Source organism: Crocodylus porosus, unplaced genomic scaffold (genome assembly GCF_001723895.1).
Source record: "Crocodylus porosus isolate Cpor-Errol unplaced genomic scaffold, CroPor_comp1, whole genome shotgun sequence".
Lineage (NCBI taxonomy): Eukaryota > Metazoa > Chordata > Crocodylia > Crocodylidae > Crocodylus > Crocodylus porosus.
In genome coordinates, this window is record NW_017728949.1 from 50,423,160 (window position 1) to 50,447,838 (window position 24,679).

At 40.5% G+C, this 24,679-nt stretch overlaps 1 protein-coding gene across 1 annotated transcript in view; it reads right to left on the bottom strand.

The window, feature by feature from the left end:
- Positions 1–5,992, bottom strand: part of PSMD14 (proteasome 26S subunit, non-ATPase 14) — a 72,723-nt gene extending 66,731 nt beyond the window's left edge. The window contains exon 1 of the mRNA XM_019554156.1: positions 5,879–5,992. The gene's annotated coding sequence lies outside the window, so the exon portion shown is untranslated. The remainder of the gene's footprint in view (positions 1–5,878) is intronic.
- Positions 5,993–24,679: the final 18,687 nt, after the last annotated feature.

Consider the following 24,679-nt stretch of genomic DNA (forward strand, 5'->3'; position numbering starts at 1 on the left):
GGAGAAGCAGGTAGCAAGAGACAACTGACCACAGGTACCACCAGCAGCATCAGTGACAGCCAATTGCAGGGGGTGCACATGCACCTGTGTGCATCCCCCATGTGTCACCAGTGCCTGGGGCCATGACAGGTTTTCCCTTCTACCTCACTAGATCTCAGAATCAATGGAGAGACTATACTAAAAAAACTTATCCCTCAAGACTTCTGGAATCTTCTGCTCCAAATGTCTCTCTTTTGTTTCTACTGCCCCTCCCTCCTTGCATTTATCTCCAGACTCCTCCTCCTTGCCCCCATCTACTCTACCCCCAACAAACCTCTGTTCATTTAACTTCTTGAAACTTCGCACTTTTAGAGAGATAAGGACTTGATTCTGTACACAAACTTGCAGAGACAATGGGGCTGATGGGCAAATAATCAGGTCTGTTGTCTCTCACCTCCATATATGGATATATATAGATAAATATATCAAAATGTGTGTGTGTGTGTGTGTGTGTGTGTGTGTGTGTGTGTGTGTACACACACGCTTCATTCTGATGTATATCTATATCTAGACAGAAAAGCATCACAGAAATGCTTAATGGGATCTTCTGGACTAAGCACTGAGTCCCATTGAGTAGAGTGGTTTTCTTTAATCTTTAGTAATCTATAGAGAAGCCCCTGGGAACCCCATAAGATTGGATCCCTAGTATAATCCACGGCCTGTTGTGACATATTTATAAAACTTTTCTCAAAAGATTACGTAAATATGTCTCAAATAGTATATAATTAGATATAAATCCCCATTTCATGATGATAGCTTTGAGCTTTAACATATCTTCAATCACAACTATCTTTATATAGTTTAGTTTTTTTAATCTTTAAAAACAATCAAATAATATGATTAAGTAAAAATAAAAATCCAATTTAATTTTTTTTAAATCTGATGTTTTAATCTTTTTTGTTTGTTTTTAAATCATTGATTTTTATGCACCATGGGCAGGAGCCACCTCTGCAGCCAAGATCCAGTGCAGAAGAGAGCACCATGCTATGGCTGCCATGATGAGGCACCCCTGCCTACCTGGCAGCAGTAGGGTGCACAACTCTGCACCTCTACACCCTACCCTGGTGGCCATGGCAGTGCAGCACTCCCCACCAGGCCTGCCTGCTGGGCCTTAGAGGCAACTCCTGTTCAGAGACAGTCCAACCATCCTGCAGCACCCCTATGCATTGCCTCCCCCTCTACCCCCATGTCACCTGTGCCCACACACACCCTTCTCCACACACCTACCCCTTTTATCACACACTGGGGGCAGGAGCCTGGGAGCAGAGGGCTGTGGGTCAGGAGTGAGGGGCACTGGCAGGGCCAGGGGCCTGTGGGTCACAAGTGAGGAGTATAAGCAAGGGGGGGGGGGGGAGGCTGTGGCTTGGGAGTGAGGGACACCGGCAGGGGCAGGGCACCAGGATATCAAAGCTGCTCAGTGCCACAAAACAGCAGGGGGGAGGCAGCTACAGCTGGACCCACGTGTTGGTGAGCGAAGATGGCAGGGGGAGCTCTGATTTTCCATGGGAAAAAAACCAAATCCTATCAAAATCAAATGCCAAAATATGTAAGTCTTTATAATTTATTGTATTACAGCAATTGAGACGCTGGTAGACTTCCAAATTGCTTTAAAATTGTAATTATATCAATAAAAAATTGTGTTCAACTGATGTGCAAGTGTAGTAGCATTTCATTTCAATCAACAAAAAACATGGATGGGGTGGGGGGGGGAAAGATAAAAAAAAAAAAAAAATCAGAGAATTTGGGATTTTTAAACAAAGAAAACCAGGATCCTGGGTAATTATCTTGTTTGGATGTGCCCCTGACTAGATCATCTTATTGTTCCTCAGTTCCCCCTCACACCACCCTTAGCAAAACAGTTTCTATTCCTTCAGTTATTTTTTCTCATTGCTCACCTCCACGCAGGGGAAAAAAAGAAGTGTTTTGCATTCAAAAGCTTATCTAATTCTATCCCAACTTTGCAGTTGGTCTGATAAAAGATGTCACCCTAAAAAAATCTTTGCCTCCCTGTTAAAAAATTCTGTACAGCAAACATTCATAAAAACCTGTTTGCAACTGATCTAAAATAAAAAAACACAATCCTTAGATATCCAAACTGATTATTCTCCGATAAGAAAAACATTTAACATGTCAACAGATATATGTAACTAGCAAAAAGAAACTAACACTGCAATTCTGGGTTTTCTACTGGCATACCCAACAGTTTTTATTATCAGTCTGTTACATATTTTTAACTGCTTTGAAGACAAAATACTGAAATGTTTTCTATTCAGCATGGAGAGAGACCTATAGTCTTTGCCTAAGATGATAAAGACACGGTAGTTGTCCATATTTTTACTGAGTTCCCATAGAAATTTTAAATCAGTGATTCTCAATCAGAGTGCTGTAGCAACCTGGTGTGCCATGGATCCTTTCAAGTGTGCTGTGGAATGCTATTTAGTAGCCTTGGGTGTGCAAACATGATTTTGCAAGATAAACCCAGCGATTTCAAATAGAATCTATACAGTTAAAAAAAAAAAATGACTTGCTGTGGTCTTTGCAACAGAAGAATTACTCGATTATCTTTCTGTAGTCAAAAACTAAGTGAAAGCTAAGAGTGGACATTTTCCAAGGGGTGCCTCAAGTCTACTGACGGGGTGTCTTGAGTCTATCAAGGGTGATTTAAGTCTGAAAAGGCTGAGAACCAAAGTCTTGGTGAGAACTCGTCAAGTTAGACTTTTTCAGTGTTTTGAAGCTCTGATCATAAGAGAGCCTTTACCCAGTAACTATCAAGGCTGTGTGTAAAACTATAATCCCCATATTAAAAAAAACAAAACCCAAAAAACAAAAAAACTCAACAACCCATAATAAAAATCTTACAATGGAGGTCCTTTGTTCAAGGCTGGTTGATAATTCATTTTGACACACTAGCTCAAGAATAACTTATTAAGAGGAGAAAAATCCTAGCTGGAAAACTGAAACTGCTCTTGTTTTTTATTTAAGTTGTTTGACTGTAGTGAAGGGCTTGTGACTCACAAAACCAGGGCACTGCTCCAAGTCTTGTTACTGGCTTCACTGAGGCCATGTACAGGCAGGTGTTAGGTTTCCACTGGGAGAACTGCAGCTCTTCCTGTAGAAACCATGAGCATACAGGCATTCACACAGGTTTTTCCAGAACACAAATGGTGGTTCCAAGGGAATAATAACCCATCCCCAATTCAGTCAAGTCACTCCCAGGAGAACATGTGCCTGTACACTAACCCACCACCTGCCTCTCTCTGGAGACCAGGAGTTGAGCACAGGGAGTGTAGTGGCAAGGAAAGGTCACCATGCCTTCCAAAGGCCAGGGACAACCCTTATTTGGAGAAAGCCTGGGAGGTAACTGCCATCACCCCTGCTGCAGATCTGAAGGGGAGGGATGGAGCAGCCACATCTTCCTCCATGCCTGCTCCTCAGACCGGGATTACCAGACTGAAGAGCAGGCAGTTGGGCTGCTACTCTGCTTGGCTCTCAGCCGCTAGAAGTTAAGCAGATGAGCAGCTGCTTCTTGTTCCCCATCTGCTCCTAAGATACAGGTCCCTGATCTGAGGAGCAGGCAGAGGGTTTTGCCGATTGTTCCAATCCCTGGAAACTAGTTGGGAAAGCAGGAGGAAGGCAAGTGGGAGGAGTTGGGGAAAAGGGGTGGTTGCCAACTGAATGTCTGCACTACTCCCTCTCCCAGAAACATTTCTAACACTGGAAAAATTTCCACCAATAGAAAGAAATACGTTTGTGGCCTAAGAATGTGGCACAGAGCTAAGGCAACTTGTTTCCTCACCTGTAAAAATGGGAACGTTTGTATTTACCTCTATGCAGTTTGTCAATTCCTTACAAAAAAAGCATCACGTAAAAATCATTCCTAATGAATTTCTCACAGTTTGCTCAGGGGGTTGTTTGGGGAGGGTTGGTTGTTTGGTTTTTTGTTTTTTTTGGGGGGGTGGGGCAGCAGAAGATGGTTTAAGTGGTTTCTGCTGCAACTTCATAATATCATTCTAAGAAACGTGTCTAAGCAAGGTAACAGGCATTTCATGTTTAAACACACTGTGCTGCTCTGTTCACATTACCCACCAAAAAGCAAGCAGTGTAGCTGCCTTCACACAGCACTGACAGTGGGCTAATTAGTTCTCAAAGTAGACAGCCCGCCCTTCCAGTTCTAGAGGTAGTACAGTGAGGGTAGCACAGTACATTTCAGCGCAGCACTGACTGACACCGTAAGTTATTGCTACAGATATGCACTGTGAAACCATACACATCACAATAATCCATCATTTCACTAAGTAAAGTACTAGATGCATCCAGAATCACTTGAGGCTCTCACTGCTCAGAAAACCCAATATGGAAACAAAAGAAGTAACTGGACTGAGACAGAGCAGCAGCAAAGAAATCAAACTTCTCATGAACAACCCAAGAAGAAATAATTGTTAGTTTAAACTTCATACCGCTTACCAAAACCTAAATCCATTGTTAAGGAAGACTGATAGAGCTAGCTTATAAAAACTACTAATGTTTTTGTATTCTCCTAGTTAATTCATTTTAAAACTCATTGCAAATTTCCTTATTTTTCCAACCATCGTCATAATGGGTGTCACCATGTTGGAGCAAGGATTACTACCACAGCAAGTGAAGGATCTATTATTAATACCCCATAAAATTGCAAATAAAGATGAACCCATTAGAGGTTCCATGCGTAACCAACCACTTGAGATAAATTCTAGCTATTAAACATATTTGCAAACCAATTTCTAGAGAGCTTTGGAAATCTAATAAGGGCTGATCTTCCACATCTTTGCTCATTATAGACTCAGAAACACTACTGCTGCTACTACTGATAAGTTTTTAAGGGCCATCAAAATCTTTAGGCTACAAGAGTTATCCACAGCTCCGACTTGCAGCATCTTGCAACCTAGAGAAAGACACTACTTGGTTAAATGTGGGGAGACAGCCAGCACTTACTAAAAATACACACTTTCCAGATAGAACTATGTTTTCAGCCTGAGATTTTGAAATCTAATTTTGATATTTCTATCTACTGTGCTATATTTTATATAAACAGAACTTGAACGAAGAACCAACAAGATACATGCCCGCATGGCTGTGTGACAAGTATTCCAAACAGCCACATACGACTAAATTATGGTGTTGCCAACTCTCATGATTTTTGGCATTGTTCTTAACATCTATGCTTTGGGAATGTGAAAAACTTAGCTTTTCCTTTTTTTGAGAGAGAAGAAAAAGAGAAGAAAAAAGATGTGTTTTTCACATTCCCGAAGCGCAGACATTAAGAACAACACTAAAAATCATGAGCATTGCCAATAATGAAATTAGACCTGATCTCCAAAGAGCAATGAGATATGTGGACTAACATCTGTTATACCTTTGTTTCTGTACGTATGCTCCCTTTTCACCATAGATTATGGGCTCCTTCTCCTCCATATCCTGAGTCCCATCACGTTCCTCCCGTCCCCTGTGCTACCAGCTCCTGTAATGTTTACGGTCTCGGGCACTAAATGATCAACTTCTGAACGGTGCCAAAGGCGCCAGTTTACAACCCGCTCCTCATGGCAGCTTGACAAGCGCGAGGAGGAGCGGGGACCGGGCACCCGCGGCCCCGAGAACTGTCTGCAGGACCCAAGCGTCGGCCGTGGCGGCCCCGCAGCCGAGCCCCCGCTGCCGCCGGCCGCGAGAAGAGGGAAGGGGACCGGCGTTGCGCCACCCCGCAGGCCCCTAGCAACGGGACAGGCCGCAGCAGCCGGACCGCGCCCGCCAAGAGCCCAGGCCTGGCCAGAAGCGGCCGCCCCCCACAGACCACCGCCAACCTCACCTACGGGCCGGACCACTCCCGCTCCGCCGCGCTCCGGGCCGCGATGAATCAGCCGAATTTCATTCAAACCGAGGCCGCCCGGGCCTCCCCCAAACACATCCGGAGGCAAAGGGCACCGCGCCACTTCCCTTCCCCTAGCCAATAGCGTGGCGGGCCGAGAGCCATGGCAACGCAGTCCCGCCCCCACCTGCTGGCGAGGCTGTGGAACGCCCGGCGCGCGGGGGGAGACGAGCATTGGCTGCTGCTCCTGCCCGTCTCCGCCCGCCCCGCCCCCGGGCAGTCCTGCCCCTCTGAGGGCGGAAGTGCAGGGAGCGGCTCTGCTGAGGTCAAAAAAACGAGCTTGGTGTCACGAGGTAGAAGCGCGGCACGATGTAGGCCCCGGCTGCTTTTCGGGGTGGGGGCAGCTCAGCGTGTATTGTTGGCCCACATCGCATCTGCAGGAGGGTGTGACTGGGGGAGGGGCAGGGAAGAGCACCGAGAGTTACCATAGTGGGGTTGGTTGTACCCGTGTTGGTGTAAGGACATCAGCAGACACGATTCTTTGGTTAGATGTGCTGTTTTATTACACCAACTAAATAGCTGGAAAAAATTGTTTTTTGCAAGCTTTGAAGCACAAACAAGGGTGTTTGTGCCCAAAAGCTTGGAACAAACAATTTTCCCTACTATTTAGAAAGTTAACAGAGGCATCCAGGAGGGATATATGCTTGTAAAGAAAGATAAAAGGCTTGTTTGCCTTGCAAAGGAAAGGGGACTAAAACGGAGGTAAAATAACAGGTATTCTTCTAGGAAGATGGGAATGTTTGTTAAATTTAAAGATAGACATTCTGAACTGATAAAAGCACTTTTCCCTCCACACCGTGTATTGATTAAATCATGGGGCTCACTGTTGGAGGCAATTGTCAAGGCCTTTGGTGGATCAGAAAGCAATCTGGGTGTTTAACTCCAGGTTTATCATAATTAGCAACACCTTTTGGAAGGGAAAAGAATGAATTTTCTTTAAAATGTATGGTAGTGTCCACCAGTGTCAAGAAACTGGATACTGGACTTGATGGATGAATTCAAGATGGCAGATCTCACATAACTGTATTTATGATTTCAGTAGTGCATTTGAAAAAAACAGTATTATAATCTGTGGGATTTTTTAAATTTGAACCTATGGAACTGAAGAAGGCTCGACACCTCCCAGGATGGAGACCTAGATGGAATCAAAGGAAGAGAACTTCAGTGGTCTCAGGAAGATACATTAAGATTCTGTAACCGTTTCAGCCACAACCTTGTACTTTTGAGACTTCCCTGACAAGACCATAGCTTTCATACTAGGGACTTAGTACAGTGATAAGCATGATATAAATGAACAGATAAATAAATTTAGCTAATAGGCAGAAGGCAGAGTAGCTTGACACATTGTAGACTAACTAGTTCAGAGAGACAAGTTTTTGTAGGCCTCTGAGCCTAATTAAATTGAGGAGGCACAGAGTTTTGAAAGAAAAGGCAAAAAAGTGCATCAAACAACTCTAGAAAAGGTTGATACAGATTTTGTGTAAAGCTGAAATTATTTCTTATTTAGTTTGAGTTGTTTCTATCTATCTGATGTTTTCTTAAGGTAATATGTTTGGAACCAACTCGGCTGCAGGACCTGCCAGAGCAAAGCAAATCACCCATTTGGATCCAAACGTACTGGCATCTGCCTTTTCTTTGGATTAAATCAGCAAGGCTGAGAGGGGGTCAGTAATGTGTGGGCAGCTCAGTGTTGCCATATAACCAATGCTGCCCAGGCTTTTGTACCCTGGAGAAGTCACTCCAGCTTCACTTTATTTTCAAATGAGAATTATGTTCCATGAGCTGATGTCTCACTCAGCATAATTCTATTATCTTGCGAGACAGACAGATACCTACTATATAAATTACTAATAGCCTTACCTCAGTTTCTTAGTTCCCTTAAAATATGCCAATCCCACCCAAAAGAAGAACTCAGTCAAATTTAGAAGTATTATGTGGATATTAAACATATTATATGGTGCAGATTTTTACAAGACTTTCTTGAAATTCTAACACATTTTAGCTAGCTTCACGACATAATGAGGTAAAATCAGAGGTATGTCTTAAAAATTGATTCAGACAATAATAGAATTTGCACTTTGTTTCAATGGGATTATTAAAAATCTCACCTATTTAACCTAGCAAAGGTTAGTGTCTGTACTCTTACCATGAAAATGCTAAGAAACTTAGAATTTTCTATGTGGTCAAAAGCAGATTTAAATAACTGATCAAAGGTTAGTTCTTGCCTCTAGGATTATAAGAGAAGGATGGACTTTTAATTCAGGAGGAAAAAAAATCTTATGCAGAGTTTTATTTTATAATGCACCTGAGATTAATCCCCAATAGTTCCAACACTCTATTCAGATTAAGCACCATAAAAAACTAGATCCTTAATGTATGTAAATCCATTTAGATCAATTGACTTCTATGGAGCTGTGTCAGTTTGCATCATTTTAAGATTTGGCCCTTCATCTTTAAAATACAAAGTGAAAGCAGACTTTCATTGTTATTCTTAATTACATTTCAAGTCATAGTATTGACTTTTTTGAGATATACATTTATTGAAATTTTATAAATAAATATAGATACAGAAGAAGAAAAAAGAGAAAATAGGAGAAATATTTACATTAGAAAGTACAGTGAATTAATTGGATATATACAGCCAGTACCATAGTTGGTACTTATAACAGATGGTATTTTATATTTTGATATAAAAAAGATATATTCTTAATCATATATGTCAAAGAAAAGAGACCATATGTTGTTAGATACTTCCAAATTGTCATCTAATATGAAGGGCACTGTCTTGAGTGCTACCAAATCCTTTATTGGTGTGGTCTAACCAGCAGTAGTCTATTGAAGTTTTTCATCTCCATATACTTATTGTTCAACCTAGCATTGCAATGCTAAGTAAAAACACTAAAAAAGGAATGTTCCTTCTTTTCTGTATACACACACATACACATAAATTAGAGGCTGACTGTTGTTAACTCTTGTAATAGATTCATGGTTCTGAAATGTGGACTACATATGCTAGGCACATCAAGACTGAACAGCTTTCACATGAGTTGTCTGAATGAGATGTGAAAATAAAATAGGAAGACAAAATACCAAACATGGAGGTACTAGAGTATGCAGGGCTGACACATTTAGAATTTGCTATCAAGAAGAGGTTGTGATGGATTGGTCATGTCAAGAGAATGGAAAGAGACCATGTCCCCAAGAAAATGTTGTATAGCGAGATTCAAGATGGCTCTAGAAAGCAGGGTCACCCTCTATGGCAGTACTGAAATGTGTGCAAAAATTACATAAAGTCATTCAACATCTATATAGAAAGCTGGGAGGAACTCATAAAATCTTGTCTGATCTAGAAGGAATGTCTGGCACTGGGTGCAGCTTAACACGAAGCAGCTTTGATCCAGAAGATGAAAGCAAAGCAAGAAAGAAGAAAGCAGTGTGCTGTAAACTTAGACTCCAATTCAGACAACATAATGGATCTGTGAAACTTGGAACAAATGGTCTGTTTCAAATTGGGCTTGTCAGTTACAAACAGACTTACCAGGCATCGAATTAGACCTCTTAGTCCACCATGATCCAGAGGGTTGACAGTTGCCTGCTTAGAGATTTAAAAAAAATGTTTGGGAAGGGACCTCTTTAATTTCTTGTATTCTCCTGTCAAAACATCCTGTGATGTAAGGTGCCTTAAGTGGGGTTCCCTGAGAGATGTGCTACCCATCGGGTGTGGAGCCCCTCCCGTCAACTTTCCTGCCATGACTTGATGTTATATAAAAGAGGGTTCAGTGTTTTCTTCCTGAGGGGGCTCCCTGGGGATGGCAGTACTCACCCTGTCCACTCGCCAACTGGATGTGCACCAGCAAATGGTGATTCGGTTGTGCTGGCTTGACCACGGCTTGCCTCGAGGGGGACCCCACGTCAGAGTGGGTTCTGTTGGTGCTTGTCAGGCTGCCCCTTCTGCTTCGTCGAGTAGCCTTCCCTTCCTAGAGACTGGCAAGCTATATGTGCAAAAGCTGACGCCTACTTCAGTGCCTCTGAGTAGGGCGCTTTGCTCTTACACCTCTTCTTTCTTTTTTTTTTTCTCAAAAGAAATAGACCCCTGGGGAGGAGAGAGGTATGGAGTTGCCTCCTTTCCCCCAGCCTCCTACAGGGGATTCAAACGCCTCCCCTGCTCTGCCTGCCAGCGTTGCACCGGCTGTGCTGCTCCTCTCTGTTGCAGAAGCCTCAGCACGTGTGGCATGCTCTGCGCCAGCGTGCTCCCTCTCCTGCCCCCCGGGTTCCGGTGGGGCTTTTAAATTTTCCCGTGGTGGCAGGAATGGCTGCCGTGATTGGCTCAGCTGTTCCCCGCTTGGGAAACAGCTGATTAAACAGCTGGCATAATGCTGGCTTGCACAGCCCCAGTTCCTGCTCCGGCTCTGGCTGCCCAGCAGGAGGTAAGTTTCCCCTGTGGGGGTGCTGTTTGTGGGGTTTGGGGCCCATGGGAACTACCCTCTTCCCTTTGGGAGCCTGTGGGGGCGTCTCACCGCCACACATCCCCAGTTCTTTTGGGTGTTCTCGTAATGACCAGTTTTCTAAACTAAAAGCACATGATGTGACCCAAACAAAGATGGGACAAACAAGAAAGCTGTTCATCATTTTGTGAAGTTCAAGGATACCAATTCCCATATATAGCCATGCACCAACTCCATCCTACTTCCAGTTTAGTCACTCTGAGTTTTCCCCCCACATTCTACTTGAGGTGCCATTAAAAACAAGGAGTCCAAAAGCTCTATGCAGAGAAAGTCTATTATAGAACTGAGTAGTCCTTGTACAAAGTTGGCAACAAGGAAAAATTCTGATGGTAAACTTCTAATCATAAACTCTATTCATAATACACATGACCACATCAAAACATGTGTATGATATATAATATATGTATGTTGTTATGCATGAAGTAACAGACAGAATTTTTTATCCAGGGTGGGGGCCAAACCTAAATTAAATTATTTACTGCAGCTGTTTACCAAATGTGCAAGGCTTTATATTCACTTCTTGATGCAAGACACCCCTTGATCTTGGCAAAAAATGGGAGAGAGAGCTCCAAGAGTCTAAAAGCTATTTAGAACTTCAGAATGCTATCTTCATTTTGACCTAAACAAAAAGTTAATCCTTCCATGTGCCATTTTGTCTATTGCAGTATGGAAATGTTGTCATGAAGCATAAGAGATGTCAGAGTACAGCAATTGCACAAAACTCATTCAGACTGACTAAGTCTGAATGAGTTAACTCCCTGGTAGAAAATTAAAAATTCCATTAATATCTGCCGGGGAATCCTTTTACCTTTCTGACATACCACAAACTGTGACAGGATCCTTAGTGCACACAAAGGCATACCAGGCCTGGTAGCTGCACTGCTACCATAAGTTTGTATAAATATACAATAAATGCAGGGCATCTTCATTCCAAACCAGATGCCCTCAGTGCATTGCAGGTATGAGAACACTGTGGGATGAAGTCATCCTACTCTCCCTCCATGCTTTTTGTTTAATAGCATTGCAGAGTGGTCACTAGCTATAGCAAGAGATTCCCTCTGGTACACTGAATACAGAGTTTATTTTTGTTCAATTAAACAGTCCTTTTCAAAAAAATCATCATCATCATCGTTCTGGCCTTCTGCTGGATGGTCATCAATATAATCTGCTTTTCTATGTCTTCGTAATTTGCAAAATAGTTCCTGTTACTGTGCACATGATATTGCGCCCCTTGTGCTGGACTTTTCACCATGTTGAGATTGCCTCTAGATTCACCAAAAACAAATCTGGTCTCTGCCATTTGTTTACCCTTGTATTCTGTCTCTATGCTTTGGTATGCATTTTTAATTAGATGCACTTCAGTTCTTTCACTGCTTGCTAACACTTTCATTTGGGAAGCAGTTTTCACTAGCCTTGCAAATATCCACTGTTCTTTGCAATGTCAAGTCCTTTTCTCACCTTGCTTTGACTTGGTTATCACTTATATCACAAGTAATTCGTCCATCTGTTAACTGTTCCAATTCACATTACTTGGCTTTATTTCGAAGATCTGCAACAATGGTCAATGGGCTCATCTGGCAGCTGGCTTCTTGTAAAAAATATGCCTTTCCCACGTGACACTCTTGTGTAGATCAAAATATTCTTTGGAAGTTTTGAATGTCTTCATCTAGCAGTTTGCAGGGTCTTGTAATTTCAGTGGAGTAGACCGTATATCTCCAATGCCTTTGGACAGGCCATATGTAGTAACATGGAAGACTTGACCCTCTCCAACTCTACTTGAGTCTTCTCCAGTTTTCTGCCAGATCCCCTTCCAAATCGATGTGGGCAGCTTTCCTTGCTCTGCTGTTGGCAGTTTCTGACACCATATGAAACTACTATGGTTCTGGAGCTACCAAATAATTTCTGGCCCAGTAGAAATTAAAAACATGTTTCTGCCTCCTTCTGTACTGTGTCAGACAAGATGTGGAAATCACATGGCATAACTGAATATGGGATGATACTCCAATTCAGCAGTAAGTTCACAGTTACGGTCATCAAAGATAACCAATGTGACTCATATGTACTTCTCAGATTGACCTAGTAGGCAGTCCTCTAGAAGTGGGAAGTCCCAGTTAAGGTTGTCCACAGTTGACAACAAATAAGATTCTCCATAGTCTGTTTGACAGCCTACTTTTTCCACCTTCAGCAGGAAGAACAACCAATACTGAGTCTGTTATAAGTCACTACTGACTTTCCCCAAGTGTTAGGACCTTGAGCTCATGACCTGACTACAACCTCTGACCATACACAGAGTGGCCTGGAGGGCATAGGGCAGTAACCCTGTAGAATCTACTGAAGGGCGTGGGAAAAGGATTCCATCTCTACTGAATACCCAAATACAACAAGAGAAGGAAAGGGGAAGAAGATCCTAATCTACAAAAAAAATTCTGATTGAAGTCACCTATCTTCAAGTCACTATTGTCTACTAGACTCCAGTGAATACCCATTAGAAACTGTTTCTCTAGTTAAGCACATTCACATCTGTGTTCTCTGGTCCCTGCATACTGTTGACATGCTATAGACATTTTAAGGTAATCAGTGACTTTCCTCGGTATGTCCAGGCATCTGTTCCCATGACCAGGTTCTGTAATTCAGTTATCTTGTGGTTTATTGAAGACTATAATGTTTTTTCAGTGATACTATGGGTTGTTTTCCTTTCTCCTTCCTTGGACAGTTTTGGTTGCTTGATACAGCAACGTACTTTGATAGGTAACTTTTCCTTTCCTGTTATCAGGGGCACTAGGGGCAGGGACTGGTCAAACTGTAAGGGACCAGTACATGGACAGTCTAGCCCAGTGGTTAGGGCTAAAATCTGGAATCAGAATACGAAGCAGGAGCCAAGGACAAGAACCAGAAACAGCAGTTGGGACACAAGTTAAGTGTTAGGTGCCAAAGACCTGAACAAGACATGAATCAGAGGTTGGAAATGAGCTTGAAGAAACAGCCAATGATGGACCAATATTAACCTATATAGAGTTGAACCGATAATGCTGCCCTAAGTAACAGAACTACTGTTCATAGCAGCCAACCCAAGAGGGTAACCACAACTGTGGTTACCACAGCCAAGCTGAAATGGTTTGCTTGTCCAGCATTTGCTCATAGGCCTTATCTGGGGGAGAAATCTGGACCCAGGCTGTCTGCTATTAATCAGTAACCCTGACACAGGCATTTCTGTGAGGGTCTAAGGAACTAGTTTTACTTTCACATATTTTGGCTTGACTGTGTCCTAGATAAAAACTCTGGCCAGTGTGCCTTTCAGGGTCCCAGCCTTTCTTTAAAAATGGCTGGAGAGGCTTTCTGGTATAGGTAGGCACTTCACTGAATTCACTAGTGGGCAAAAATCCTGCTGTATACGCTGTAGACACAAGTGTAGCAACTGATCACAATTGCACAATTGACTTCATCAGTACAGATTTATAGCTTACTTGTTTTGTAGTAGGTCACACTTTTTTCCCTTTCAGACAGCACACAGTGGATATTCTCCTTGCCCCTCAAGGTAAAAAAAAGTCTTCTGTCTTTCTCCTTTTCCTTTGGTCTTTTGAGATCTGTCCTCCTGTGATGATGATGATGATGATGGAGCAAAAAAAGGTCTTTGTATGGCTTCAGTAAATTTACAGATGGGGTATATCTACAGAAAGAAAGGAACTAATATTTATTAATATCAAAATAGATACCAGACTGCACTGCAACGTAACACAGCTAGTATATACAGAATGATTAGTGACTGCCTAATGTTTATGTTTCTTTAATAGAACTATGTGCCATATAAATATATACATTTCACATAGTGGGAAGAAAATTATACCAACAGGCAAAGCCACACTACTATGTCTGTATAGCAGTGTTTGAAATAATGGAACAGGAAATCCCATGTGGTTTTGGGTTAAAGAGCTGTTATCCTACTAACTACTCTTTAACCTATTGGGTTATATAGGCTCTAAATATTCCCTACTCAAACAAATAAATAAAAGATTCTCTTAAAGAAACTGACGAGACATTTAATGGCCTAGGATCTCCTATGCAAATCTTCAGACTTGTGTCACCAAAAATGCACATGCAGTGTGTTTTAGTCAGAACTAGCTTTTTTGGCTAACACTTTGCTCTCCATAAACAAAACAAACACATTCAAAAATGTATAAAGCCATCAAATTCATGCAGTATTCTATAAGAAGACATGAGGAGCACATATATACTCCAGAAATATTTTCAGTTCCAGCATTTTTAATTTCAGGACTAAGTCAGGTCTAACTCTAGTTGGTTTAGATATGTTTAAGGCACTTCCCTTAGGATTGCATCAGATCCTATGCAGTAGCAATTTGCCAGATATTTTAGGATTCTAAATAAAACATGCCTGCTTGCAAATAAGTTGTAAACTAAGAATGAAGTACAGTAAAAGCTTTGTTATCCGGCACCCACAGGGAATGGGGGGTTCTGGATAACAAAATGTGCCACTTAACTGAGAGGCGCGAACAGGCATCTTTGCCTGTTCAGGCCACCACCTTTCCCACCACATCCAGGGCATCACCACCCCTTCTGCCACATCGCTGCCTCTCCCACAGGCCCCAAGGGACAAAGATGGGGGGCCCACGCAAGCTGCTATGCCCTAGGCCGTGGGGGCTTGGCAGTGAAGTCTGCTTTGGCCCAGGGTGTGGGGGCTCGGTGAAACTGGAAGTACCACAGTGGACGCTTCTGGTTTTGCTTTTCCCTCACAAGAGAGCATGCCGGTTGTAAGGTGCCGGATAGCACAGCTTTTACTATACTTATATATTTCTGTATCAGCAGACAAACATACACATGCATTTACTCCAGCCTGGATTTACTTTGGTGTAAATTAATGCAAAGTAAGTGTTTTTGAACAGGCGTCTACACGTGGGGGGATTAGGGAGCAGATTAGCACCCAGTTCCCTACAGCCCTGCAGGGGGTCCCTGCCACCACTGTGGGGAGCTCCAGGCTCTCTCCCAGGTGCCAGTCCAGGGGCTGGCAAGGAATATGGGGCGCTCCCCGATCACAATGGCGGAGCAGGGACTGGGAGATAAGGGAGATGAGCAGGGATCATGTTCTCAAAGCAGGGGGCTTCGAGCTTCCTGCTGATGGGGCACAGGGACATTGTCCCCACCCAGGATCCAGTGGTAGAGCTTGCCCCAGAAACAGGCAGCTCCTGAGGACAGAGAGCAGTCTCCTGCCTCATGGTGGACAGTTGACCAGGAGCAGATTTTGCTCCCACTCAGGCATCTACGTGAGTGCTCTCACTATTACATATTTCATATAAATTTGCTACTTGCATTTGCAGGTAGCAAATTTACTTGGGATTAGGGAGGTTTACTGCAAAGCATAAGCATGTGTAAACGCACATGCTTACTTCACAGTAAACTATGGTAATACTAAATTAAGCATCTAGTGTAGATGCACCCGGTTTGTATAAATATTATATGTTCATACTACATTAAATACTCAAAATATATAATTTCTGTTTTTTAATCATGCCCATAAGATTTTTCTCATAACACTTAATTTTCTAAATATATAATTTAGATAAAGTGCAATTATCAGAAGTAAATCACCTCCACACAAACTATTGACCTATTAATATCAAGATCAAGTGGCTAGGTAGAATTTTTGCTACTGAGTACACACTGATCAGGTAAGGTAAAATGCTTATTTTAATTATGTTGGGTATCTGCCATAAATAAAGACAGTAGTAATTTATCCCATCTCACTAGCTAGCTTGATTCCGTTGATTAATGCTTGCAAACTGATTTTAATTATACATAGTAACAGTTGGTATTTGGAGACCTAAATATTTAGGACCATGTGGTGACAGTTTGAAGTCCCACAGTATGTATGATCTAAAGAAACCCTCTTAACACTGGCTAGATTTCTAATTTCAGCCAATTTTTATAAATTGATATGTTTCCAGATCTCTTTGTAAGTGTATTCATTTATATGCACTATTTCAGGATCAAAAGTATGGCCCAAGGACTTACTGAGTTTCAGGAAAGTCACTCTTTTTCTGTGAATGCAAAGTGCAAAACATTTAATCAACTACATGTAATCAAACAGCAAGATATTTGAATACATCTGCAAAGAAGGTAGACACTAAAATAATGCATATGTATATGTGTAAATATTTCTGATTTAAAAAGTGCAGATTGGATTTGGTCATAGATTCCTCTTGGTGTAATAATATGGACTTCAAATCACACACCATGTGCCTTTACTCTTTTTTTGTGAAAAATGTATTATAAAAGTATATATTATTTTATTATAATGACAGATTCCAGTGGAGAAAAATGGGTCCTTTGTTTAATTTTTCCACATAACTGAACAGTATTAAAGATCCTAGCATTACTTTTAAAGGGTTTTTATAGCTCCATTTACAAATCTGGAGGTTAAATCCAAATAAGTGAATTATTGGTCCTTCAGCTGAAATTAAATAATGAGGCATTCTTACCATCAAATAAAAATACTGAAGCAAGATAATTTAAACCTGATATTAATTAGAGTTTTAAAGAATCATGCTGATTGTGCATAATCTGTGTGTGATAAACGTAGTAAACAGAATATTTTTACAATCTAAACAAAAAAGTGGGTTTTTTTTCACCTTGGAAATTATGTTTTGCAAATTCTCTGTCTCTCCTCAAGTGGTTCCATACGTCTCCTACTCCACCCGGTTAAAACAAAATAAATCGGGCCTAAGCAAGTGGGGAATCAGGCCCTAAATGTCTGCATTGTAATATTCACCTGTAACTGGAGGTTTCACGGTTCTCCACGGATAGTCTTCAAAATCTACTGGATGGTTCTCTTAATGATTCAACAATTTCTGATAAGCCCAACCTTTAGGTTAAATCAGTGTTATACTATATGCCCAGTATGCTGAGTATGCCAGTGTCATTTTGTATAAGAGAATCTATTTTACTTACATAAACTATTCTGTATTATATAAGGAGCAGATTAGCACCCAGTTCCCTACAGCCCTGCAGGGGGTCCCTGCCACCACTGTGGGGAGCTCCAGGCTCCCTCCCAGGTGCCAGTCCAGGGGCTGGCAAGGAATATGGGGCCGCTTCCCGATCACAATGGGGACTCTCTGGGTATTTTAAGGCCTAAAACAGCTGAAGTATACTATATAATACCACTTTTCCATATGGCATCCATAAAACAAAGAGGAAAATCAGAGCAACTTGATTGTTCATTAAAAAATCTCTTTTTGTCTCCTAGAAACTGTTTTTGCCAGCAGATTTATAATAGGTCTTTTCTATGTTTCAGTGGCCTCATATTTATACCTTTAAAAACACTGGACCTTCTATAGTATCCTTATTATAATCACTTATCCACCACCTAAGCTAATCTGCTCTCCTCACCTCTGGTATGGTATGGTATGGTATGTTTTCATTCATGGGACGAAATTTCCTGTGCAGTATTCTTGTCTGCAAGACTCAAATGTAGAAGTAGATTCTATATTTACAAATTACTTGAAAACTGTGTATAAGCAAGATTATTAGTCCTGCATAACTAACCATTGTATTCTGTATTCAAGATTTTCTCCCTGTTGTTTTAAGTAACTGCAAATATCCTCTACCTAAATAATCCCCTGTTCCTCAGTCCTTTGTTGCATGTTTCTTTGTCACTACAGATGCTTACCACTCTCAGTACCTAGCTGTAAATAACATCATTTTTAATTAGAAATGTGCTGATGTAGAACTACCTGCTCATCTTAGCTCCATCTTTCAGGTAACTTGAGCTGCTAATTACTTTTAAAAATCCAGGTCAAATGTTCACTATCTGAATTCATTAGCCACTCAGAAAAATTGCTTATGTTAAGGCTGTCTCTGCAAAAATTGGAAAACTTTTCAGATATTCTTAAAGGTCAAATTCTCTGCTCAGCTATACCCATCAACTTAATTTCTCCTCAATAATAGATCTAGGATAACAACCTGCAGATAGACAGCAATATATAAAGAAATAATATTTTTCAAATGTTGGATAAACTATCTGCATTCTTTTTGTGCATTTTCTTTTTTATGAAAAAATTAATTGCCTGAAAACTAATGCTTTACACAAGAATTAATCTTCAAGATCCCTAGTGCACAAAGCAGTTACTTAAGAAATATCAACACCAAATCATTCAAACTGTCCCTAGTCATTCTAGCGCTGGGATAGTTTTTTGACCTACTAAGAGTATAAGGAAGAAGCAAATACGCTTGGCAAGTCACTGGCACAATAAGAATAGAATCCAGGCTCCTTGACTCCCATTCCAGTGCCCCATTCACTGAACCACATTACCTATTAAATCAAGTCTTCTTCATTTGTACATTTTGATACCACTAGTTCAAGCTGTCAGAATTCTACATCTGGCAGAGAGTTTGGATGGCAGCCAGTCTATGTCGATACTTTTACATGAGATGACTGGAAAGGTACTACATTATACACGCAAATCTGCCATGAAAGATAGCAGGCCCATTTAAGGAGTAAGGTTGAAGACTCTATAAACATAGATCTGTCAGTATGTACATTTGGTCTTGAAATAAAAGAGCACTCTTCCAGGTGTTAGGCACACATTGTTTTGATGATTTGGAAATACAAGTGCCTAAGTTATTTACCTAATAGTAAATGTGACACTATTAGACCTTCATTTACATTCTTTGATTATTCCAACTGTTCATTTACCTTTATTTTATAAATATTTATTGAAATTTCTTCACATTGTTCTCCGTTGGTCTTACTTACCATGGATACTTCCACTGCTACTTTCAAACTGATTTCAAATATATTTGATTAATATGAATTATACTACTTTGTGAAAGGAGTAAGATTGCATTTTAGTTGTTTATATTTTGCTATAACATTGGCATAATTTATTCCTCTTTGCCTCTTCCATGTCTTTGATGTGACTGAGAAACTAGCCACTTCTCTTGTATTTTGAATGAAGTGGTGAGAGTAAAAATGGAATGCTCTTGGTTTGAATTTGGGCCGGCAGAAACACTCATGTTTGTAGGTCTTTGCAATTTTGCCAGTGCAACAAGCAGTTCTTTCTCTCAAGAATACTATGAACTAGTACAGGTGCATTGCAAAATCTTACTGGAAACTACTGCTTTGATTTTGTTTGCATATTGACTGATGTCAGAAAGATAGGAAGATACCATTTTTGCTACCAATATTGTATACATATTTAGTTAATCTTGTAATGTAGTATACGATTACTATTCTCCTCTTTGGATTTATGATTTATATAAAGCTTCAGAAAAAAATTACTAGTGTAAGTGGTACTGTTTTTCCTTTGCAAGGTTATAGGTTATTATGTATGCTTGATGCCATTCCATCATAAACTCTACTCTTTTAATGGTGTATAAAACAATAAGCTAGTACTGGGGAGGATTTGCAGGGAAATGAGCAGGAGTTACAGAGTGGCTTTCCTGGCAGAACCCTCTTCTTTTTATGTAGAAGCAATGTTCCACTATTATTGTTTCAAGAGGCATAAGGCAAAGGTTCTGACTAACATGATATTCAAAGATCCTATGGCACACTTTGTAATCCCAGTGTTTATAATTCTTTGACTAATTATATTTTACCTACTCAAATTCTTCCCCTGAGTGCAACAAAAGAAAGCTATGGCCATATTATCACTGACTTTTTTGCGTTTAGCTATGTGTATTGTGGCTACTGAACACTTGCACATTATTAGTAGACAAATCCCTGTATGTTCCATAACATAATTAGTAAAATATATAAAAATCTGCTCTTTGTAATCCATCTGAATGAAAAATACGTTACAATTACAAGATTATAAGCATTGATTGCCATTGATATTAAATATCACTGCAAGCTGCATGCATTTATTCTGAAAATGTTGGTAGAAAATAAGGCCATGCATATTCCTACAACAAAGCTGTTCATTGTATAATTTAGTTTTCAGCTGAGTCTGAACTTACTGCAGGTGAAAATAAGATGATCCAGATCTGTCAGCACTGATATACATGTAGGTGGTTCCATTATTATAATTTGTGAAATGCTCACAAGCTGTCTTTGTGAGGGTTCTTATATAGAATAATATATTAAAAAGAAGCAAGATGTTCTACCTTATGATGGCAGTTACAGTTGTGCAGTTTCTATAAAGTGATCAAACGTGTCTAAAATACATAAAGAATGTTTCTGAATAGAAAGAGAGAATGCTACTACTGTTTGATTTTTTGTGTGCGTCTAAAACATTAAATGTTTTAAGAGAAATATTCCTGCTGTTTGCAAGATGAACACTCTTTAATCAAAAGCAACTGGAAGTATCTGTAAGCCACTGCCTCTTTTCATGTATGGTGAGCATTTCAAGAGTTATAGCACAAATGTTTCTGACATTTAGAATTGGGTTTAGTAACTGTACTATCCTTACGACTTGAATGTAAAGTTATTGAGTTAATACCAGCAGCATATCTGAATATTTTACCTTACTGCTTTGAGAAAAATCATTTTATTATTGTCAACTTTTACTTGGATTCCATAGGCAACTATTGTCTAACCTAAGTTTGTAATGATGAGTGGGACAGTAGCTTCAATAGGTGTTAGAACCAATTTGTAACTTCAGTTGAAAGAAATGATCTGAAAAGCTATAAAACATACCTTTACTCTGGGGCTATTTTGGAATATCAGCAGTAGATCTGCTTGTGGAAAAAGTTAGGTTTTTTATGTAATAAGACAGCATAACTGGATGTAACCCAACATATTTTATTCTGCGTTTCAATATAAATTATTTTCTTTTCCCAATGGCATCAGGGAAAATAGAGCAGAATAGAGTGAAAAAACACTATCTAAAAGATATTCAATTTCAGTTTCTAATTATATCATTGTATCCCATGGGCAGACCCATGTGCCATTGTAAAGAGCTGATCAGAGGTGTTCCATGTAGGAAAGAGTCACTGTAAATACAGAATCCAAAAGAGCCCATGAAACAATAGGTTAAATATATGTTGTAAATTAAGTTAATTATCATAGTTCCCTAATCCAGCAAACACTGAAATATTTAAGTAAGTTCAGTCACATGAGTGAACCCCCATTAGATTTCATAGGGCTGCTCATGTGTTCAGATACTTCCAGGATGGGGGCCTGAAAAAGCACATATGAACATGTGAAACTGTAAACAAAGTATTCATGAGCTGTACTTGAAAACAAAATTATTGCATTAAAATGGAGTCAACTAAGTAAAAGTAGACAGTTGGGGGGCGCAGGTCTCCACTGGGTGGGGCTACTTCTGCTTCACCTGACATGTGCATGTGACAATGACAGGAACCATTAACGTTTCACATTTATAGCAACGCTGCTTTTGCCTTTTTAGTTCTGGCCAGTGTGCCCATTTTTGAAGTATTCAAACAAAGAACCACAAACCGCTAGTCACACCAGCTTGTGTTTACATTTTCAGCTCTCCAGATCGTGATCCTATTGAGTGCACATAGAGTGAGTGCTCGTGTGCACGCGCCCATCCACCATCAGGAGAAATGAAACTGTAAACACAAGCTGGTATTTTGGTGGGGGCACCCTAATATGGCGGTTGGCGGGGTCAGAAGGTGGAAGGTGAATGAGGGATTCAGAATTTCCTTGTATTTTTCAGTTTAAGTCATGCTGCGTACACAGTAGCTGCTTTTCAAACTGTAAAATTCAGCTGTTTTAAAGCAATAGGTCCCAGCTACATGGATCAGTTTTTAGACTGTAGATCTAGGCTTCCAAGCAAATTGATGAAGCCATAATATTTGAAGTACTTAAAACTAGACTGGACACAAGAATATAAAAGACACCATGGGGAACTGCTCTACACAAGTGGAGGAATGGTGAACTCACAGGACTTCCATTTTTAATTTTTCTGATTCGATGATAGACCAACTGCATGACAAATTCTCTTGTCAAAATTAAGCTAAAGATGGTGAAAATCATGCAAAATAATACAGTATGTTGATTTGGGAGAAAGTTACTATATTTAACAATCTGAGAAAATCTAAGTTAACATTTATATGCAAATGTAAACTATCAAGGTATAAAAACCAGTTGGTTGGTAAACTAAAGAGCAATTGGTTGGTAAACTGAGAATCATTCAACTAGGCATCTCTGACAAGCTAATATTTTATCTTTTATTTAGCCTTGTAATAAAACAGAATTGTTCAATTATAAATGATCAAGAATATGCTAGTCTACTAGAAAGAAGGTGTAACTTAAGGAGTAGCAAAGTCATGGGTTGCGGTAGTATTTTGTAACAAATGAGCTAGATAGATGTCATTTTAACAATGTACATATCTTCTATATGTGACATAAAAACAAAATGTTGTAATACAAAAACACTGCAGACTAAGGTACAGAGACTTATTGGGGGTATAGATATGTGAAAAGTATGTGCATGAATCTTATTGTCTCTTCCTCCATCCATCTACCTTGTCTAGGAGAAGGAAACCAGCCTCCTTTACCATATTACCACTATCCCTGAAGAGGGGAGACCTGTTACGTTCTTCTGTCTTTGGAAAAGAAGGTGAAACAGGTGACTAGTGGGCTCTGCAGAGGATTCTACTCTGAAGAAAAGTCCAGAAAACTGACATTGCCACAGGCTCCTAGGCTCCTAGCACTAGCAGCTATCCAGGGGTCTCTACTGCAGTATAACCTGATGACATAACACCTCGTATCTTGCTTAAGGATAGGACTGGTAATCATGCTTCTCTTTTCCAATAGAATAGTACAATCCAATAGTACAATAATAGTACAGAAAAATAGCTTAAAAGAAAGGGAATTAAAGGAGTTTTAAAGTTATTTTCTCTTTGGCTGTTTGTCAAATAATCTTCATGGCCCAGAGGATCAACCCTGCTCCAGTCTGTCCTAGGCCATTGTAATGCCTTTCGAAGGCCCCCTGCATTGTTCTACAGCAGTGGTTTTCAACCTTCTTAAAGTCATAGAACCCTTTTCATATTGCTTCTTTTACCAGAGAACTCTTACCCTATCCTGTGGACTGGGGCAGAGCCAGGTGACCTGGTCTGGCAATGACGGTATACCGCCTCCTGGTCCACTCCACCATTACCCCAAGTCTCTTTGCAGAAACTGATGACCTATTGTGGAACCCCACGGTTCCATAGAATACAGTTTGGAAACTACTGCTTTACAGTCAACTGCAGAGGAATTGCTAGAAGGTGATGCACAGTGCTCTAACATCTGTATGCCATAGTGTGTGCTCTGCTGACCTTCTGATTACAGCTCCTCATAATCTAGGAGCAACACATCAAGTCCATGTCCTTAGTTCTGATCAGTCTGCTATGCTAGGATATTGTATGACCAACAGCATTTCTAGGCTTGCTCCTTTAAAAGCCATGTTTAATTTTTTTACCCACATTAAAACAGTTAGAACCTTATAAATAGGGGCCTACCAAATTCCCAGCAGAAGTGTAGTTCCTTTAATCTTGCACGTTCCCCCATGCGCACCTTGCCCCCACTCCTCCACTGCTGATTAGCAGAGGGCCCCACCACTCCCTCCTGATCATCCATCCAGGGCCTCTCAGCCAATCAGTAGCGGGAGGCAAAAATGGCACCATATTTAAAACCACAGTTTTCGCCTCCCAGCTGAACAGGAGTGAGCCACAAGCAGGGCCCCTCCACCAGTCAGCGGGCAGAGAGGGGAGCGTGGGGAAACCTGCAAAACTAAAAGAGCCACAGCGCACCCCACTTCTGCCATGAATTTGGTAGGGCCCTACTTATAAAAGAAATCAGAATGTAGATTCCATTCCAGATAGTTCGAAAATTCCTGAAAACTTTAAAGAATTGTAAAGAACTCTTGACATATTTAGAAAAAAGTTACAGTCTTCTTTCTGATTAACTATATTTAGTAACAGTTTGCTGACATAGCAAATATTTTTTTCTACTGTTATATCCTTTTCTTTATAATGGGAGGCAGTGCACCGGTAGTTGGAGTACAAGACTCCCCTCCCCTAGAATTCCATGACATGAATTCCCTGCCATCTCAAGCAAGTCGGAAAGAATCTTGTACCTAAGCATAGTAAGAAGGGTTGAATAACATCTACCTACTGGTCAGAGGAAATGTAATTACATTAATGTTTGTGAAAGGAGCTTTGCATTGTAAGTGGGTTATTCTTGTTAATTATTAACAATCATATTGTCAAAGTAATGAATGTGACCTCCTTTGTCCTCCATTTTTAACTCTTAATTTTGCATGTTAAAACATTTCCC